General features: G+C 42.1%; 1 long non-coding RNA gene across 1 annotated transcript; it reads right to left on the reverse strand.

Annotated features, from left to right (window-relative positions):
• Nucleotides 1–13,779: 13,779 nt before the first annotated feature.
• Nucleotides 13,780–16,669, reverse strand: LOC133933794 (uncharacterized). The gene is made up of 4 exons (XR_009912100.1): nucleotides 16,579–16,669; nucleotides 16,059–16,115; nucleotides 14,644–14,766; nucleotides 13,780–14,132 (listed from the first exon to the last, which is right to left on the reverse strand). It is a non-coding gene; the product is annotated as an uncharacterized LOC133933794 (long non-coding RNA).
• Nucleotides 16,670–17,253: the final 584 nt, after the last annotated feature.

Raw genomic sequence — 17,253 nt, forward strand, 5'->3', positions numbered from 1 at the left:
CAGCCCTGCAAATGCTTAATAGACAAAAAAAGACACAACATCTCACCATCGTTTGTGTGTTACTAGTTTCAGCAAATCCCATTTGGTCTACATTCGTGACTTGATGAAGATCAGATCACATTTTGTGACCTAATGATGCAGAAAACCAGGTCATCACATTCAGGGCAGGATGATGGTGCAGCGGTTGGCATTAGTGTGGTTCAGTGTCTGGGCTAAATGGGAAATGGTCTGTTTTATATAGAGTCTGCTGAGAACTTAATCAAACAGTGCAGCACTTTCTCTATCACACTGTCAGGGGCAATTAATGGTTCGGTGTCTTGCCCCATGACACTTTGGTATGTAGAATGGGTAGAACTGGGAATCGGTCCGCTGGCAACCTGTCCAGGATGTACACCCCACCTCAAGCTCAACGGCGACTGAGATTGTCTGAACCTTTTGATTTGTTGTTTGCTCAATTTGGTCAAGACAGCGTGCGAGCATCATGAGCCTTTGCTCCCATTTTTGTTGTTTATCCAAACCCAAGTTAAAGTTTCCATTAGGGAATCCGTAAAAACTTGACAATGAAACCAAAAAGATTCATGTGAATGTATTTAAAACAGTGTGCCACGACTTTAGCTACACTTATTATGTTACAATGCTTCGTAAGCTTTATGGGATATTTAGTTTTTATGTAAGGCCAGATGCTGGAGCTATCTCACACCTCTCGCTGTTATTTTAATGCAGCGGAAACACATTACGTTGGAGAATCCGTGATTTTTACACACAGGTGGAACCTTTTCCCGCAGAGTGAGAGTGCTTTCTCCTCAGTGCAACCAAAGGAGGGGGGGGGGGGGGGGGGGGGGCACAGGGAATCCCAGCTGTAATGTTCACTGGTAGCTACAAAACAACAGCACTTTTTATGGCCTCCCCTATTAAAGTAACCACAAACATATCTCTCATAAGCAGGCCGGGCACCGCTGGTTTCCTTGCCCGGGGAAGGAAGCAAACATGACGTTTTGGAAACTCTGAAGAGATCCACCTCGGGGTTGTCGGTTCCCTCATGCCTGGCACAAGGGGGCCCCGCTTGCGCCGCTGGAGAATCCTGCAGTGTTAACAAGATGCCTATAGTTCCCAGGCGCTCTGCATTTACAAACACACTCCCACTGTGGTGCTCTCTCTCTCTCTCTCTCTCTCTCTCTCTCACTGGTTTTATAGAACTGGGTCTTTATGAGCCTAATGGGCCTTTGCAGCTGAGAGTTCTTACCTCTGATTCATAGAGAGTCAGGTTCATTACCCAGCTATGTGTACAATCTCACAGACTCAAAGGCAATGAGGGTTCCCCGGCCACGACTGAATGTCTTGTGTTTGACCCAGTTGACTGAATCCCCCTCAGCACACCCACCGGAGAGGAAAGAAAAAAATGAAAAATGGAGCCAATGACCCAAATCTCTAAAGTGTTTTCGGTTTTGTTTTGCATCCGCAAGGGGGTATTCCTAAAATAGGGCGTTAATGCAGCGATGCTCTCCAGACCTGTGGGGAGCTGATGCTCTGGTGGTCCACCAGCAACAGGAAGGAGAAAAATCCCTCCGAGCTCCCCGCCGAGAGCTCGACTTGCTGTTTCACAAATAAAAACAACGCACTATGACGATGTAATTGACTCATCCTGTGCTCAGCCGTGTGTGCCAATTTGCTGGGGCTAGTACTCATCCCCCCCGCCCCCGAAATGTCAAATACAGTTCAATTACAGAAGACAACATGGAGTTCCATGAAGGCGGAGGCTTTATAAGACAATGACTTTTGACCCTGACCATGTTGTGTGGACAGATCGATAGAAACTGAGCCCTATGAGCAGCGGACCTCAGATCGACTGGTCCCCCTGCAGGAGAGTTCTGGACCCGACGCGTTGACTCCACCTCTGCGCTGCCATTCAGGAAAACACCAACAGAATGGTGTTACGTCACTCCTGCTCCATACAGGTCTGTGGGGTTCCTGAATGAGGGCGATAACAACCGTGATTGGTCAGTGTACTGAACACTGCCGCTGAGGACACTGACCTTGGCCCACTCTCCACTTGACTACTTGCACTAACACAATACTGCCTTGCTTACAGTGTATACGTGGAAGTTTAATAGTTATGAACAGTGCAATACCATGCAAAGATTATGGGGAATTCAAATATTTCTATATTTCTATATTTCTATAATTCTCTTAGTGAATTATCTGATTTCTTGTGTTATGTGTGAATTACGCTAACCATCCACTTTATAGGTCTATCTATCTATCTATCTATCTATCTATCTATCCATCCATTGACCTATCCATCCATCCATCTATCTATCTATCTATCCATCTATCTATCTATCTATCTATCCATCTATCCATCTATCTATCTATCTATCCATCTATCTATCTATCTATCCATCTATCCATCTATCCATATATCCATCTATCCATCTATCCATCCATCTATCCATCTATCTATATATTCATCTATCTCTCTATCTATCCATCTATCTATCTATCTATCTATCCATCTATCTATCTATCCATCTATCTATCCATCTGCCCAACGGTGACCCACATCTTACGAAAACCCTTTTCAAACCGCCTGCTCACCATGACAACCGCCCTCTACACTCCAATATGAGCAAATCCCATGGTTTATACTATATCCCTTTGTATGGAAAAATAAATTAAATAATACATTCCCCCCAGTTACTGTTAGGAATATAATTAAAGTGCGACACGTGCTCTGGGAGTCAACCAGGGAAATCAAAGATCTACACTTCAGGTATATAAATTGGGACTGCTGTTAACCCCCAAAGTAATAAACTGGCTTCAAATCAGTTTGTCCTTTTATTTGTGATGAGTCTGAATATTTTTGCTTTTATTATTATTGTTTTGCCAGACATGACATGTGAAATAAACAAATCACTCAAACTCCCTTTACTCAAAGTCATTAGACGTTTATTAGGGGGAAAATGTACACAGGCTTCATGGCACCTGCATCAGATATATACAGTATATACTTAAATATAGCATTGGGAAAAGTCCCGGAGTAGCTGGCTAATGAGCTCTTCTGTGCAGCAACATAATCCAGTACTAAGCTCTTTGGATTGTCAGCAAACAACACAATACATGTGTCAAAAAACTAAATTCACAAGCCCTCTGATAGGATGTATGACAAGGAACTTTAGGATGGATCAACCAAATACACACACTCTGAGGGCCGGCCTGGTGGGTGGGATTAGAGAGAACCCCGCCTTTATAAGGACAGGTGTAGGCAATTGCTGCCTCTTTGCCTGACGCCTGGTGGAAAGAGTACTGCTGTGTTTGTGCAGGTTCGGGAGACTGGGAGAAAAAGATGGGGTTTTACTTTCCTGTGTGAAAATCGAATGAGGCTCCTTGTACATTCAGTTCTGTGGCTGTGTGTCCCAACCCAGATTGAAGTATTCTCTGCAGCCCCGTGTGTTTGAGAGGTAGACGATGGATACTTTTGTCCCCCCCCCCCCTCTTTGCAGATAAAGTGCCAGACTGCTGCTTTGCCTCTACCTCTATTGTATTGAAAGTTTCTTTATATATTGAATTATTACCCTGGACCAATGATTTTAGGTAGCCGGATGACCTTGGGGGAGTAGTTGTGGGTTGCACACCACTTTGCATGAGGTGTGATAAGCCTGAAGGACGGTGGTCAATTGAACAGTGTGTTGTTAGTCTTTGCAGTGTAGGTTGCAGTGGCTGTGATCACTACCTATACTTGTCCGCGCTATTTATGTTATGGTATGTGTTGTATCGCTGTGGCCTCAGATATTCCATTATTGTAGCTTTTATAAATAAAAGGGAAATAAAAGTTACTGGCTTTACTTAGTCTTATCTTTTTCTTTCGCAGGTCCTTGATTCATGTCCTCCCATTTTTAAATAAACCTTTAACTGTGAACTGAATGCACGTCTCCTGCTCTTCTTGAACCCCCAAAATTTGATTTCTCAGGCTCCCATGACATGACCCCTTCTGGTAGGAAAAAGACTCCCAGTAACCTCAGCTACCAGTGTAGAACGCAACATAGGTAATGGGGCTAGATATGTGGCCCCAAAGAATATCTGAATTTATAGCTATCTAAAAATATAAAAAAAACTCCACAGGAATCCCACTCTGTTCCAGATTTCCCATGAAGTTTTCTTTTCCATTGTTTCTGCCCACGTTTGTTTGTGTGCGTGTCTTCCTCTCTGCATGCGTGCTGGTGGAATCCCAGTTTTCAGTGTGGGGTCCTCCAGGCTTCACGCAGACAGCTGTGTGGTATTTCCACACTGCTCTCGGGCACTTGTTACTGAAGGGAAGCCCTACTCAATGGGGTGCACCTCGTAAAGGAGGAGGTTGGTGATTTTTCCTGTGGTTTTACTGAGTATGTGCTGGGGAGGGGGGAGTCCACCTTCTGGGGTTTCTCTCTATACTCCATGGAAGTTTGTACACAGTGCAATGATGTGGTTTTCTGTTACTAGGGTTGCTCATGACTAAATACATGAGGACAAGTATTACCTTCACCAATGAGGTTATATTTCCATTGGTATTTGTTTGTTTGTTTGTATTTAGCTGGCACAATCACACAAAACTGGTGGAAAGTTTGTATCTGGTTGCAGAAAAATTCAGGGAAGAACCATCTTTTCACCTTCTTTTACTTATTATATTGAATTATTTAAATAATCTCTCAACAAATAACGCAGAGATCTTTATGACAAATGTCGGGAATTTGTCGAGAGATAATATCTACAGAAAATTTGGTGTGGTCCTGATAATGATCCGGATTATCGAACTAGATTTGTAATGGATGATCTTTCAGGTACTGTAAGATAACAGCAAATCCAATTACAGCCATTAGGAGAATATCAGAATTGATATTTTATTATTTAATATTGACATTACTTTTTACATGGATCTCATCTCAACATGCGATATGGTGATAAAGTGGATTGTGGTCTCTGAGTGCCCCTGTAGTTTACCCTGACATGATTGGAAAGTTTAAGGTTGAACAGAGTTGTTCTGGTCAACAACAAACAGCTGTTTCATTCACGCCTTTAAACGCCAAACAGTAAAAACTGCACTTTAAATTTGCGATGCGGTAAAATGCCCAATTTCGGTAAAAAATGCTTCCGGGGTTTTCCACTTATACTTTCACGTCTGTTACCGGTCGCAGGGGCAGCAAACAAAGCAGCACGTTCCAGATGTGCGTCTCCTCCAGCTACTCTCTCCGTCTGCTCCCGGTGGATCGTGAGACATTCGCAGGCCAGATGGGATTTATGTTCTCCCTCCAGATCTGCCCCGGGGTCCCCCCCACCCACCCCCTCTGGACATGCTCGGTGTACCTACACAGAGAGTCCTGATCTCATGCTTGAATGACCGCAACGGGCTCCTATCAATCCAGAGGAGAAACCGGTCTATTCCCGAAATAGGCTCCTTAGTGTGTCCCTCAAGATGAGGCCCGTCAAAGAGGATTCATTGTGGCTACTTGTAGTTGTAATGTTCATATTGTGTCAGTCAGTAACAACGTCCCATGTGGATGGACAGGGTCCCAAGGAAACTCAGCTGGCTTAACAAGCGTGAGCATTCAATGACAGGATTTATAAACTTTATTACCGTTGAGTTCAATTTATTAATATATTTATTTGTATAGCGCGAAGTAATAATATTAATAATCTCTACATGTTAAGGTTTATATTAGCAGAAACAGACTCAATGTTGGCAGCCATCTGCCTCGACCGGCTGGGGCAAGCGGAGAAAAGATGTGGAAAAGATATAATTGTTTTTACTATCATTATTAATTATTGAGTTTAATATTTTTTACAGCCATTATATTCATTCACATATCTGTGTTGACATATTTATGTAAAGTGTGTTGTTGTTTATAGCTGTCAGCAGTAAAGCTCCATTTTAAAGTCATGTATCTGTGGCAAGACAAAGTGATATCAACTATCCACCCCTTTATATATAATTGTAAAAGCGAATAAAGTTTTCTAAAATGATACATTGTTATAAAAATTTGATCTAATTAGGCTGTTTCTTGGTGGTCTAGAACCTGCATGTGTTCAGTTAAACATTTGTGTTTCCATGCACGCCCATGTGTTGACAACTTTAATATGCTTGAATACACAGTAGGATCTGTCTTTGTAAAACATTTAGACAGCATAGAGCATTTCCCTTAATTAACTGTGGCTGACACCAGATCTGGTTTAACACACGATATCCTTACGATGCTAAAGTGATCTTACAAGCGACAAAAAGAAGCATCAGCCGTGCAGGCAGGGAGCTGCAGCCCGCACAAAGGAGAACACATCTCTCTCTGTTCCCGCTGATCTTCGCTTGAGACTGAAATATTGGTTTCTGGTCCACAGAAAATCCACAGGTGAAAATGACTTGGCTTGACTAAATGATAAGCCACCAAACTTGTCACTCAAATTAATTGAGAAGATAAACATACACCAACAAATGTCACTTAGTTTCATTGCTTTGTCTTTTTTAATAATTCACTTAAAAAAAAACACTCCCACACATACACACTGGCAGTGGTGGCCCAAGTGGATGTTCACCCATCTTCACAGCGCTCTACTGCCACCTAGTGTCACAAAGCAGTACAGATCCTCAACAGTTTAAATTTGACCTGACATTGTGGACAAACGGTTTGATAAACAGTAGAAATGGATCCTCCCACATCACCATGGGCCCACGCTGAGGTGAAGGGGCTCAGTTGCAGAGGTCGGTGGTGCAGCAAGTGGCGAACACGCCCGGTGTTTTGATGTAACCCTGACACACTGCCATGTTCATGCACGAGCGGAATGAACTGCCTGGAATGATATCACAAAGGTATTTAAAACCAGATACCATTATGGTTCATATACACTTTCAGCATAATATCTTGAAGGGACGAAATCCAAAGACAAATTACAGAGCAGCAGCATTTTATGGGACTTTGGGGACCCAGCCCCCCCCTGTACATACGCAATGCCGAACCACATCATGAGGATCTTCAAACCATTCTAGTTGAAATAAGTATTACATTTAAGGTGCAAATCCCCACCACAATCCCAGGCTTATCATTGTAGACACATCTTGCCATTGTAGTCTTTCTCTAAACTTCTAAAATGCTTTTGGCAGAAAGTGAGTTGCATGGAAACATGCTAGGGTTTTTTGGGGGGTGAACTATCCCTTAAATTCAGATATATATACAGAGTGATTTTAAATCTATTTAACTTTTGAAAAAAAAAATCCTGCCAGTGGCATACTCACTTATTGGGGCCGTCAATATGACGGCAGCACACGCGTCCATGCTCCATGAACAGGTCTGAGTGCTGGTAGAGGTGCAGAGATTAGTTCCCTTGGAGAAACAGTAGTTACACTTCAGAGCCTCAGCTGGAAACAACAACAACAACAACAACAAACACACACACACACACACGTTTATGAGCATTTGCAAACAAAAAAATAAGCAAATCTTAAGTTAATTTATAAAAACCTGTAGATTTGACTATTTGGAGTAGGTTTCTTTTTCCAATGTATTTAACCATATCTTTAATTCAAGGTTGTTAAAAAGGCTCCATTCAAACTATAAAATCCTGTAGATATTGGAATTTTTGTTACTGTACTCATAAGAAAAATAAGATCCCAGTGACTTTTACTGTGACATGATTGCTGGTTTGAGTATTTCTGAAAGGGATGAAACTAATTACTTTATCCTCAGAATGGAGGCAACATAATTCTCCATGTGACAAAGTACCAGTCTCCAACTGGTTTCATGAACATGACGGTGACCTTCTGCGACCTCGGCAGTCACCAGATGTGAATCCAGAAGCTTCGTGATGTGGTTGCTCGTGTGACGTCATGTCAACATGGAGCTGAACATCAGAGGAAAGTATCTTGAAAGTATAGCTGAACACTTTTTTTATCAGGGTATGGCATGAATTCAATTGCACTTTTTTGATAATAATCTGGTCAGTTAAGTAGCAGAGGGGGTTGTTAATCGGTTTCAGCTGCATTGGTGTTGATGGAATTAACAACAGGTTGCACTTGAGGGGCAACAATGAGACAACCCCCAAAATGGTGGTTTTGCATGTGGAGGCCATTTCAAGTTTCTCCCTCTTGATCACTTCGACTGGTTTTCCAATAGTGTTGGCTTAAGCTAGAGATTTCTTAACCCTACAGAAGTTGCAAAGATTGTCCAACTCCTCCAGGATGGCACATCCATGCGTGCCGCTGCAAGGAGATATGATGTGTCTCCCAGCATAATCTCCAAAACATGGAGGAGATTCCAGGAGACAGGCAGTTACTCTAGGAGAGCTGGACAGGGCCTTAGAAGGTCCTCAACCCATCAGCAGGACGGGATATCTGCTGCTTTGTGCAAGGAGGAACAGGTTGAGCACTGCCCGAGCCCTACTCAATGACCTCCAGCAGGCCACTGGTGTGAATGTCTCTGCCCAAACAGTCAGAAACAGACTTCATGAGGGTGGCCTCAGGGCGCGACGTCCTGTAGTGTGCCCTGTGCTCACTGCCCAGCACCGTGGAGCTCAATTAGCATTTGCTATAGAACCCTGAGCACCTGTGATAGACGTGAAAGGGTCTGGAGAAGCCAAGGAGAACGCTATGCTGCCTGCAACATCGTTCAGCATGACCGGTTTGGTGGTGGGTCAGTGATGGTCTGGGGAGGCATATCCATGGAGGGACGCACAGACCTCTACAGGCTAGAGAATGGCAGTCTTACTGCCATTAGGTATCGGGATGAAATCCTTGAACCCATGGTCAGACCCTACGCTGGTGCAGTAGGTCCTGGGTTCCTCCTGATGCACGATAATGCCTCATGTGGCAAGGGTATGCAGGCAGTACCTGGAGGATAAAGAAATTGATGCAATTGAATGGCCCTCACGATCACCTGACCTAAACCCGATAGGACACCTCTGGGACATTATGTTTTCGGTCCATCAGAAGCCGCCAGGTTGCTCCTCAGACTTTACAGGAGCTCACTGATGCCCTTGGACAGATCTGGGAGGACAATCCTCAAGACACCATCCGTTGTCTCATTAGCAGCACGCCGCAACGATGTCAACATGCATACAAGAACGTGGGGGCCAAACAAGATATTGAGAAGCATTTTGGGTTGCAGAAATTTAATTTTGCCAAAATGGAGAAGCCTGCCACATCACTTTTTCACAATGATTTTCGGGGTGTCTATAAAATTGAGCCCTCTGTAGGCTGAAAACTTTTATTTCCATCAAAGATGTGGCATCCTTTTGTTCCTAGGACATTTAACTGTCCATATCAGTATAAATATCCAACATACTTTTTTTCACAATGAGATCCGATGTGTCCTCAAAGTGTTCCTCAAATTTTTTTGAGCAGTGTATTAGTTACACCTGTTTAGGAAATAATGAACTTGGTTTTTAAGCCAATTTGAAACAATATACAGCAACATACTAGTGTACCTTATAGTTTCTATTTATATGGTTGTTGTGTTTTATGTGTCTTTTATGCAAATGTCTCTTTATGTAACATGTTTCTGTCTTGACGAATAGTCTACACATGAAGGAATAAGAAATACCTTGATAGAGAGTCAGCAAGAGGAGGAACGCACACACGGCAGCTTTCATTTTCAAATCTGAAAGTCAAAGAACAGACAGATGAAGGAAAACGTCTTTGTGATGGTGACAGTTTGAGATCAACACTTTTGACAGACTTGCAGTATCAGGGTCAGTTACTTTACTTGTTTCTATTGTAGTTTTTAAAGGCACTGGTTCTGTGTTTACTCCGGATACGCTTCATCTTTTATTTTTGACTGAATAATATATAATAGTGTACAGAGAATAACACTATTGTATATTGTGTCAGTGTATTATTGGAGCAAGCTGGCACAAAAACTCTTATTTTATTTTATCTCATCTTATCTTAACCCTTTTGGTGTCAGCATTCAACCTGTGAAAACATCTCTACATAAACAGAAAGACGCCTGAAGATTAATATAACTGTAAAAACTACAAAAACAACATTCCCAAGGACAGTTAATAAAACAGCATTACATCACAGAAGCAGTACAGAGATGGGTTGTTACCTTGTTCCTCAGATGCTCAGTCTTTAGTGGTTGGTCCCTGTGTTCTACAGAGGTGTTCTGGTTTTACACCCTCCTCTTCCTTCTCTTAACTCAAGGGGAACCACAAGAACCTCCTGTGATTGGTCAGGACTTGCAGCGAGGGTACCTGATATCACATGACTGAGCCTTTGCCAATCTGAGGAGTAAACAAGCCTGATTTACTCTGTCAAGCTGTGTCTTGTATGTAGTGATAAAAAGGACAGTTTTCACACAGTGTCAATTTGTGGAAGTGAAAGCTGACACACCGCTAATCACAGTCATATCTGCCTGTCAGTCAAATCAACGGCCCAACTGCTGTAACATCTGATGCATGAGATGAAAACTCAAATGTTCAAAACTCAAAATGTGTAAATTACAACGTACGTATATGACCTATATTCTATAGAGTGTTATGAAATAAACTTTGTGCAGACACATCCCTCTCCACCTTAGTCACTCTGTTCTACCTGGCAGCCACCGAATGTTTTTTTTGTTTTCATCTCTCCCTTCAAATGGGTCTTTGTATGACTTGTAGTTGTAAACATCTGGGGTTCTCAAAAGAAGCCAAGAGGACGGTTGTGTCACAGCCATTCTCGTCTCATTGCACTGGTTTTGAAATGTAGTTACAAATTTTCAAATCACTGAATTATACCATATCTCCCAAAGTACCCCTCCTCCTTATCTCCGTTCTGCAAAACCGTTTTTGTTAGTATGTTTATTTTTACCAGATGTTTGTTATTGCTTTATTTGATCCATCGTCACTGCATGCATGTTCCGTTTTTATGTCTGTGATGTTTTTGATTTTTTACCTCCTTTCAAAAATCTTAGAATCTGCTCCTAGATCTCAACAAACTTGATTTCTAGTCAATGTCCTCCTGTCCTCTGAAAGAAAAACAGTTGTTAGGACACTGTCTGTTCCTGTTTTACTGGTGCTGGTTCCTTTTTTCTGCAACGACACTTGCAGCCGGAGTTCCTTTAAGGTGCCGGTTTTCATCAGGTGTTGTAATATGGCTTCAATGTCAATATGCTGCACTCAGAACTACAGAGAGAAATCTGCACTGTTATTTCATTGTCATCACTCTCAAAGCCAGCTGTTGATTTTGCCTTTTATCGGGGAGCAACTCGGGAAATCAGCGTAAATGTTGGGACACGAGTTGCCGACATCATACCTTACTAACCTATAAACATAATTTATAACCAGTTACTTAAGATGATGTTTCTTTGTCGGGCAACGCTGCCACCCGAGCTCTGTACATATATTGAAATTTTGCCATTGTGTTAAGCCCAGATACATAATATGATAAGTGATTTTTGAGAGTTATCGGTCAGGACTGGTTGAAACATCACTGGCTTTCCTGCAGTGAAGCAAGAAAGGAATGTCCCAGTTTACGTGTCGCCGTGTGTTTGCTCATTGTAAGAACTGTTTGTGTTGCTTTATATATATAATTATGCAAAGTGCCTTGAGCTAGTGCATGTTAGGATTTGTTGCTGCACGTAAAAAGCAAATCTGCCATGTGATAAATTACTCTATGAAGAAGTCCCACTGAAGTCAGGGCATTAAAATCATGCATATTTAAAAAATCCGTTTTATCAGGTATTTGACGTAGAGCTGATATAGATTAAAAAAAAACATCAGGGACATAATCAACATTTTATTCAGGGTAACCAATCGCGTCATTGAGAATTATGAAATGTCATCATTACAGAACATATAATGATGGCATAACATCAAATATAGATAGTATTGATGAGGATTTACAACTACGAGTACAGTCTGTATCTGATTTCTTTGTACTTGCACCATAACTGCAAACAAATCCATGTTATCTGTAATCCATGAGTCTTTCTACTGATGGTGCACTAACAAAATGCATGCACAAAAAACAAATTTCTACTTGCAGGTGGGAAACCCCGGGTGAAGTGAGGTGTGAGGGAGGCTCAGCTTTGCCCTGAGCACATTTATTCCTGCCCTGCTTCAGTTGACAGGCGGTCCCTTGTCACGACCGGTTGCAACATCACAGACTTTCTGTCGGGGGGGAATCCAAAGAGGAATTCACCTGTTTACCAATGTGTAACCGTCTGTCTGCCTTCAACAACGAGGACTGTTGTCTGTCATAGGAAAATAAAAAAGAAGAATGTAAGATGGCATTGGTCATGTGGCACTGTTGCAGAGCCACACGGGTTTTAGGAAGGTGGCTGGAGAGGATGGATTCACCTATTGCACTGCTGCAGTTAAATGCAAAAGGTGGAAATAGCATTCATAATGAAAAGGGAAAAACTGTCATTATTCTTCTGATATGCTTTGTCCCCACATGCCCACTAGGGCAGGGGTATACAACTAAAATTTAAAGAGGTCCAGTTTGAGAACATTTCTTGAAGCAAAGGTCCGGAAGATCATAATTTCTAAATATTTAGTGTGGTATATATTTAAGTAGCCTAGTAGTTGTATCAGCAACTGCATGTACTCAATAGCTGACTGTCAAAGCAAATGAGTTCAGCACGCTTCAAAAACTTAAAAAGTAACATAGAACTGAACATATATGTATGATTGCAGATATGTATAATGTTCTCTCATTAATTTAATAAAAGCAGGACTGCATTTCAAAATAAGACAAAACAAATAAAATGTGCAAATCAAGTGCTTAACTTCAGAAAAACAAAATAAAGGAAGTAAAAGCTTGAATTTCCCTTTTTCTGTTACACAACTTGACTTAACCGTCTCAACCAATTTCACAGGTAACAGTTTTAGAATGACTTTCTTCCCCACTTATATCCCACTCCCCCACTTTTATGCTCAGTGAGAGAATTGAGCTCCAGCTTGTCCTGCCAGGATTTTAAATCTGGGCCGGAATGGAGTCAGGGTTATTCTCATACACAGGTGGAGGTGCTGATTAGTGAGCCTTGAACGATGTTTTGGTTTTGATGATGTTCCTTGTGGAGAAAGCTGCCTCGCAGTTGCATGTTGAGCCAAACATGGTCAAGATGTACAGGGGCTACTTTCCTCAGAGCTGAGAAAGCTGTCTCAGAGACCATTTGGAGCCAGAAAGTGGAAGGGTCACTGGGGGGGGGGGGGGGGGGGGGGGGGCGCTGTGAGAGCGCCCTCACCTGCACCACAGAGGATCAATCAGCGCAGGTGAGAGCCGTTAACTGATTGGTCCTCACACTTTTGGATTTGACACTCAGGTTACCAAACCAACAGATTGCAGAAAAGATTAGAGAAAAGGTGTCAGACTCGATTTAGGATTGATAGAAAGGACTCATGAGTCTCATCGACATTAACAATCGGTCTCTGTGTGACTTGTCGCTCCCTCCCCGTCCCACTGAAGCCCTTGCACTTCCTGCTTTGCCAAACCACCTTTTACGCCTGAGCCACATCAGCACATCAGGCCGAACATATCCTCATCAACTTGACTCAATTTAACCCAATTGTGAAATATGAATTTGATGAAATTCCCGAGAACAAAGTGTCTCAGACTCCCATTTGCAAGCGGAGCACTGGTGACCTTTGAACCTGCTGCACATTGCTAAACATCCATTGGATTGTTATTCCCAAATGTATAATTTGTACGCAGGCAATTCACAAAATATGAATCCATGAATCCATCCGGCCTCCCCCCAGTTGCCTCACTGATAAGCCACAACACTTGTCACTCAAATTCATTGTGAAGATAAAAATGCACCAAAAAATGACACTTCGTTTAACTTCTTTGTCTTTTTAATAATTCACATAAAAAAACACTCTGACACATACACACTGGCAGTGGCGGCCCAAGTGGATGCTCACCAATCTTCCCAGCGCTCTACTGCCACCTAGTGTCGTAAAGCAGTACAGGTCCTACACGGTTTAAATTTGAGCTGACATTGTGGACAAACCCCTGCTTTTTGGTGTCATAAACAGTAGAAATGGATCCTCCAACATCACCATGGGCCCACGCCGAGGTGAAGGGGCTCAGTTGCAGAGGTCTGTGGTGCAGCATTTATAGTCCACGGCCGTTAATTCCTTGTACGAGTCACACACTTTCTTGGTCGCACACCAGCGGAATGAACCGCCTGGAATGATATAACAAAGTTTTGTTGGGTCCATACTGTATCAATGTTATTTAAATGTTCCATCAGGTGTTTAAAACGAGATACCATTATGGTTCGTACACACTTTAAGTGTAATATCTTGAAGGGATGAAATCAAGAGACAAAGTCCTGAGCAGAGCAGCAGCATTTCATGGGACTTTGGGGACCCCTGAAAAAAGAGACGGACCTGGGGAAGCCCCCCGTCCCCCGTAGGGAACGCTATGCCGAACCACATCATTAAGATTTTCAGACAATTCTTTTTGTAATTAGGCATTAAATTGAAAGTGCAAATCCCCACCACAATCCCAGGTTAATCATTAAAGACAAATTAGCCTTTCTAGCCTTTCTCCAAACTTCTAAAATGCTTCTTCTGGCAGAAAGTGAGTGGCACAGTGTCATGTTTTGGGTTTTTTTTCCGTGGGGGGTAAACTATCCGTTAAATTCAGATATTGATCAAAATTAATAAATAAAATCTATCCAGTGGCATACTCACCACGCTTAGTGTATAAGGTGCGAATACACATTGGTGCAAGCCTTGAACAGGTCTTACTGTAGTTCCAGTCGCAGAGTTCATCTCCATAGTCGGAGAAACAATATTTACACCTCAGGGCCTCAGCTGGAAACAACACACACACACACACACACACACACACACACACACACACACACACACACACACACACACACACACACACACACACACACACACACACACACACACACACACACACACACACACACAAATATTCATGAACATTTGCAAATGTGACAAATAATTAAAAAAAAGCAAAGCTAATCATCAAGAGTTAATTTATAAGAACCAGTAGCTTAGATGATTTAAAGTAGGTTTCTTTGTTCAATGTAGTTTATCATGTATTCAATTCAAGTTTGTAAAACAACTCCTGGATCATTCGTCTTCACTCTTCACAAGTCAAACACTAAAATCCTGCAGATACAGGAATTTACGTTAATGGTCTCATAAGAAAAATAGGATCCCAGTGACTTGTACTGTGACATGATGCTGGTTTGAATATTTCTGAAAGGGCGGATCCTGTTTACTTTCTACTTAGAATGGAGGCAAAAACCAAAACATCCAGTGAGCAGCAGTTGTGTGTTGATGAAAGTGGTCAGAGGTGGATCCTCTACAACAGCAGAGACCACATCAGGCTCCTCTCCTGTCAGAGAGAGCAGAGACCTGAGGCCACAGAGACACGGACTCACCAACACTTGACAGCTGAAGACTAAAGAACTTAGCCTGGACTCTGGATTTCTGCCGAGGCTGCAGGTGGCAGAGTCCGATTCTGTCAACAGCATGAATCCATGACGCCAAACTGCCCTTATGTCAACAGTCCAGTCTGCTGGTCATGTTGTTATCGTGTCGGCTCACCACTGTCTAACGGCTACTCCCAGCATGATAATTCTCCATATCACAAAGTACAAGTCTCCCACTGGTTTCAATGAACATGACGGTGACCTTCGGTGACCTCCGCAGTCACCAGATGTGAATCCAGAAGCTTCTTGATGTGGTTGCTCATGTGACGTCATGTCAACATGGAGCTGGTCCTCAGAGGAAAGTATCTCTCAGTTGATACATCAGCTATACTATACTTTTAGCTAAACCTGTTGAGGAAATAATAAACTTGGTTTTTAAGCTCATTTAAAACAATCAATGCTTCACACTATAAATTGGGATTCTTGCCTGATCACCCCAGTCGTGTTACTTCCCTTATTTCCTCCATATCTGGCTTGTAATAACAATATACAGCAACATACTTGGATATTTTATAGGCTCTATTAATATGGTTGGTGGGTTATATGTGTATTTTATTCAAATGTTTCTTTATGTAACATGTTTCTGCCTTGACAAAGAAGTATTTTCTCTTCTATATAAGAAAGAATAAGAAATACCTTGATATAGAGTCAGCAAGAGGAGGACGGCACACACGGCAGCTTTCATTTTGAAAACTGAAAGTGAAACAAAGCAGAGATGTACAATGACAGAAGGTTTCTTTGTGCAGTTGATAGTTTGAGATCAACACTTTTGACAGACTTTTTATTTCTATTGTGGTTTTCGAAGGCACTGGTTCGTTGTTTACTCCATATAAACTTAATTCTTTTATTTTTGCCGATATATTTTTGATTGAATAATATTGTGCTATTCTCTGTACTCTATTATATATTGTCAGTGTATTCTTGGAGCAAGCTGGCACAAGAACTTCATTTGGGATTAAAGTCTGTTATTTTATTTTATCTCATCTTATCTTAACCCTTTTGGTGCCAGCTTTCAACCTGTGAAAACATCTCTACACAAACAGAAAGAAGCATGAAGATGAACATAACTGTGAGAACTACAAAAACAACATTCACAAGGAAAGTTAATAAACATTAACATCAAAGAAGCAGAACTGATACAGAGATGGGTTGTTACCTTGTTCCTCAGATGCTCAGTCTTTAGTGGTTGGTCCCTGTGTTCTGGTTTTACACCCTCCTCTTCCTTCTTTTAACTCGAGCGGAACCACAAGAACCTGCTCCTGTGATTGGTCAAGGGGAACCACAAGAACCTGCTCCTGTGATTGGTCAAGGGGAACCACAAGAACCTGCTCCTGTGATTGGTCAGGACTGGCAGCGAGGGAACCTGATATCACATGACTGAGCCTTTGCCAATCTGAGGAGTAAACAAGCCTGATTTACTGTGTCAAGCTGTGTCTTGTATGTAGTGATAAAAAAGACAGTTTTCACAGAGTGTCAACTTGTGGAACTGAAAGCTGACACACCGCTAATCACAGTCATACCTGCCTGTCAGTCAAACCAACGGCCCAACTGCTGTAACATCTGATGCATGAGATGAAAACTCAAATGTGTGAATTATAACTTTCGTATATGACCTTTGTTCAATAGAGTGTTGTGAAATAAACTTTGTGCAGACACATAGACCCGTCTTAGTCACTCTGCTCTACCTGACAGCCACTGAATGTTATTTTTTAATTTTTAGCTCTCCCTTCAAATGGGTCTTTGTATGACTTGTAGTTGTAAACATCTGGGGTTCTCACAAGAAGCCGAGAGGACGGTCGTGTCACGGCCATTCTCGTCTCATTGCACTGGT

Source organism: Platichthys flesus, chromosome 22 (genome assembly GCF_949316205.1).
Source record: "Platichthys flesus chromosome 22, fPlaFle2.1, whole genome shotgun sequence".
Lineage (NCBI taxonomy): Eukaryota > Metazoa > Chordata > Actinopteri > Pleuronectiformes > Pleuronectidae > Platichthys > Platichthys flesus.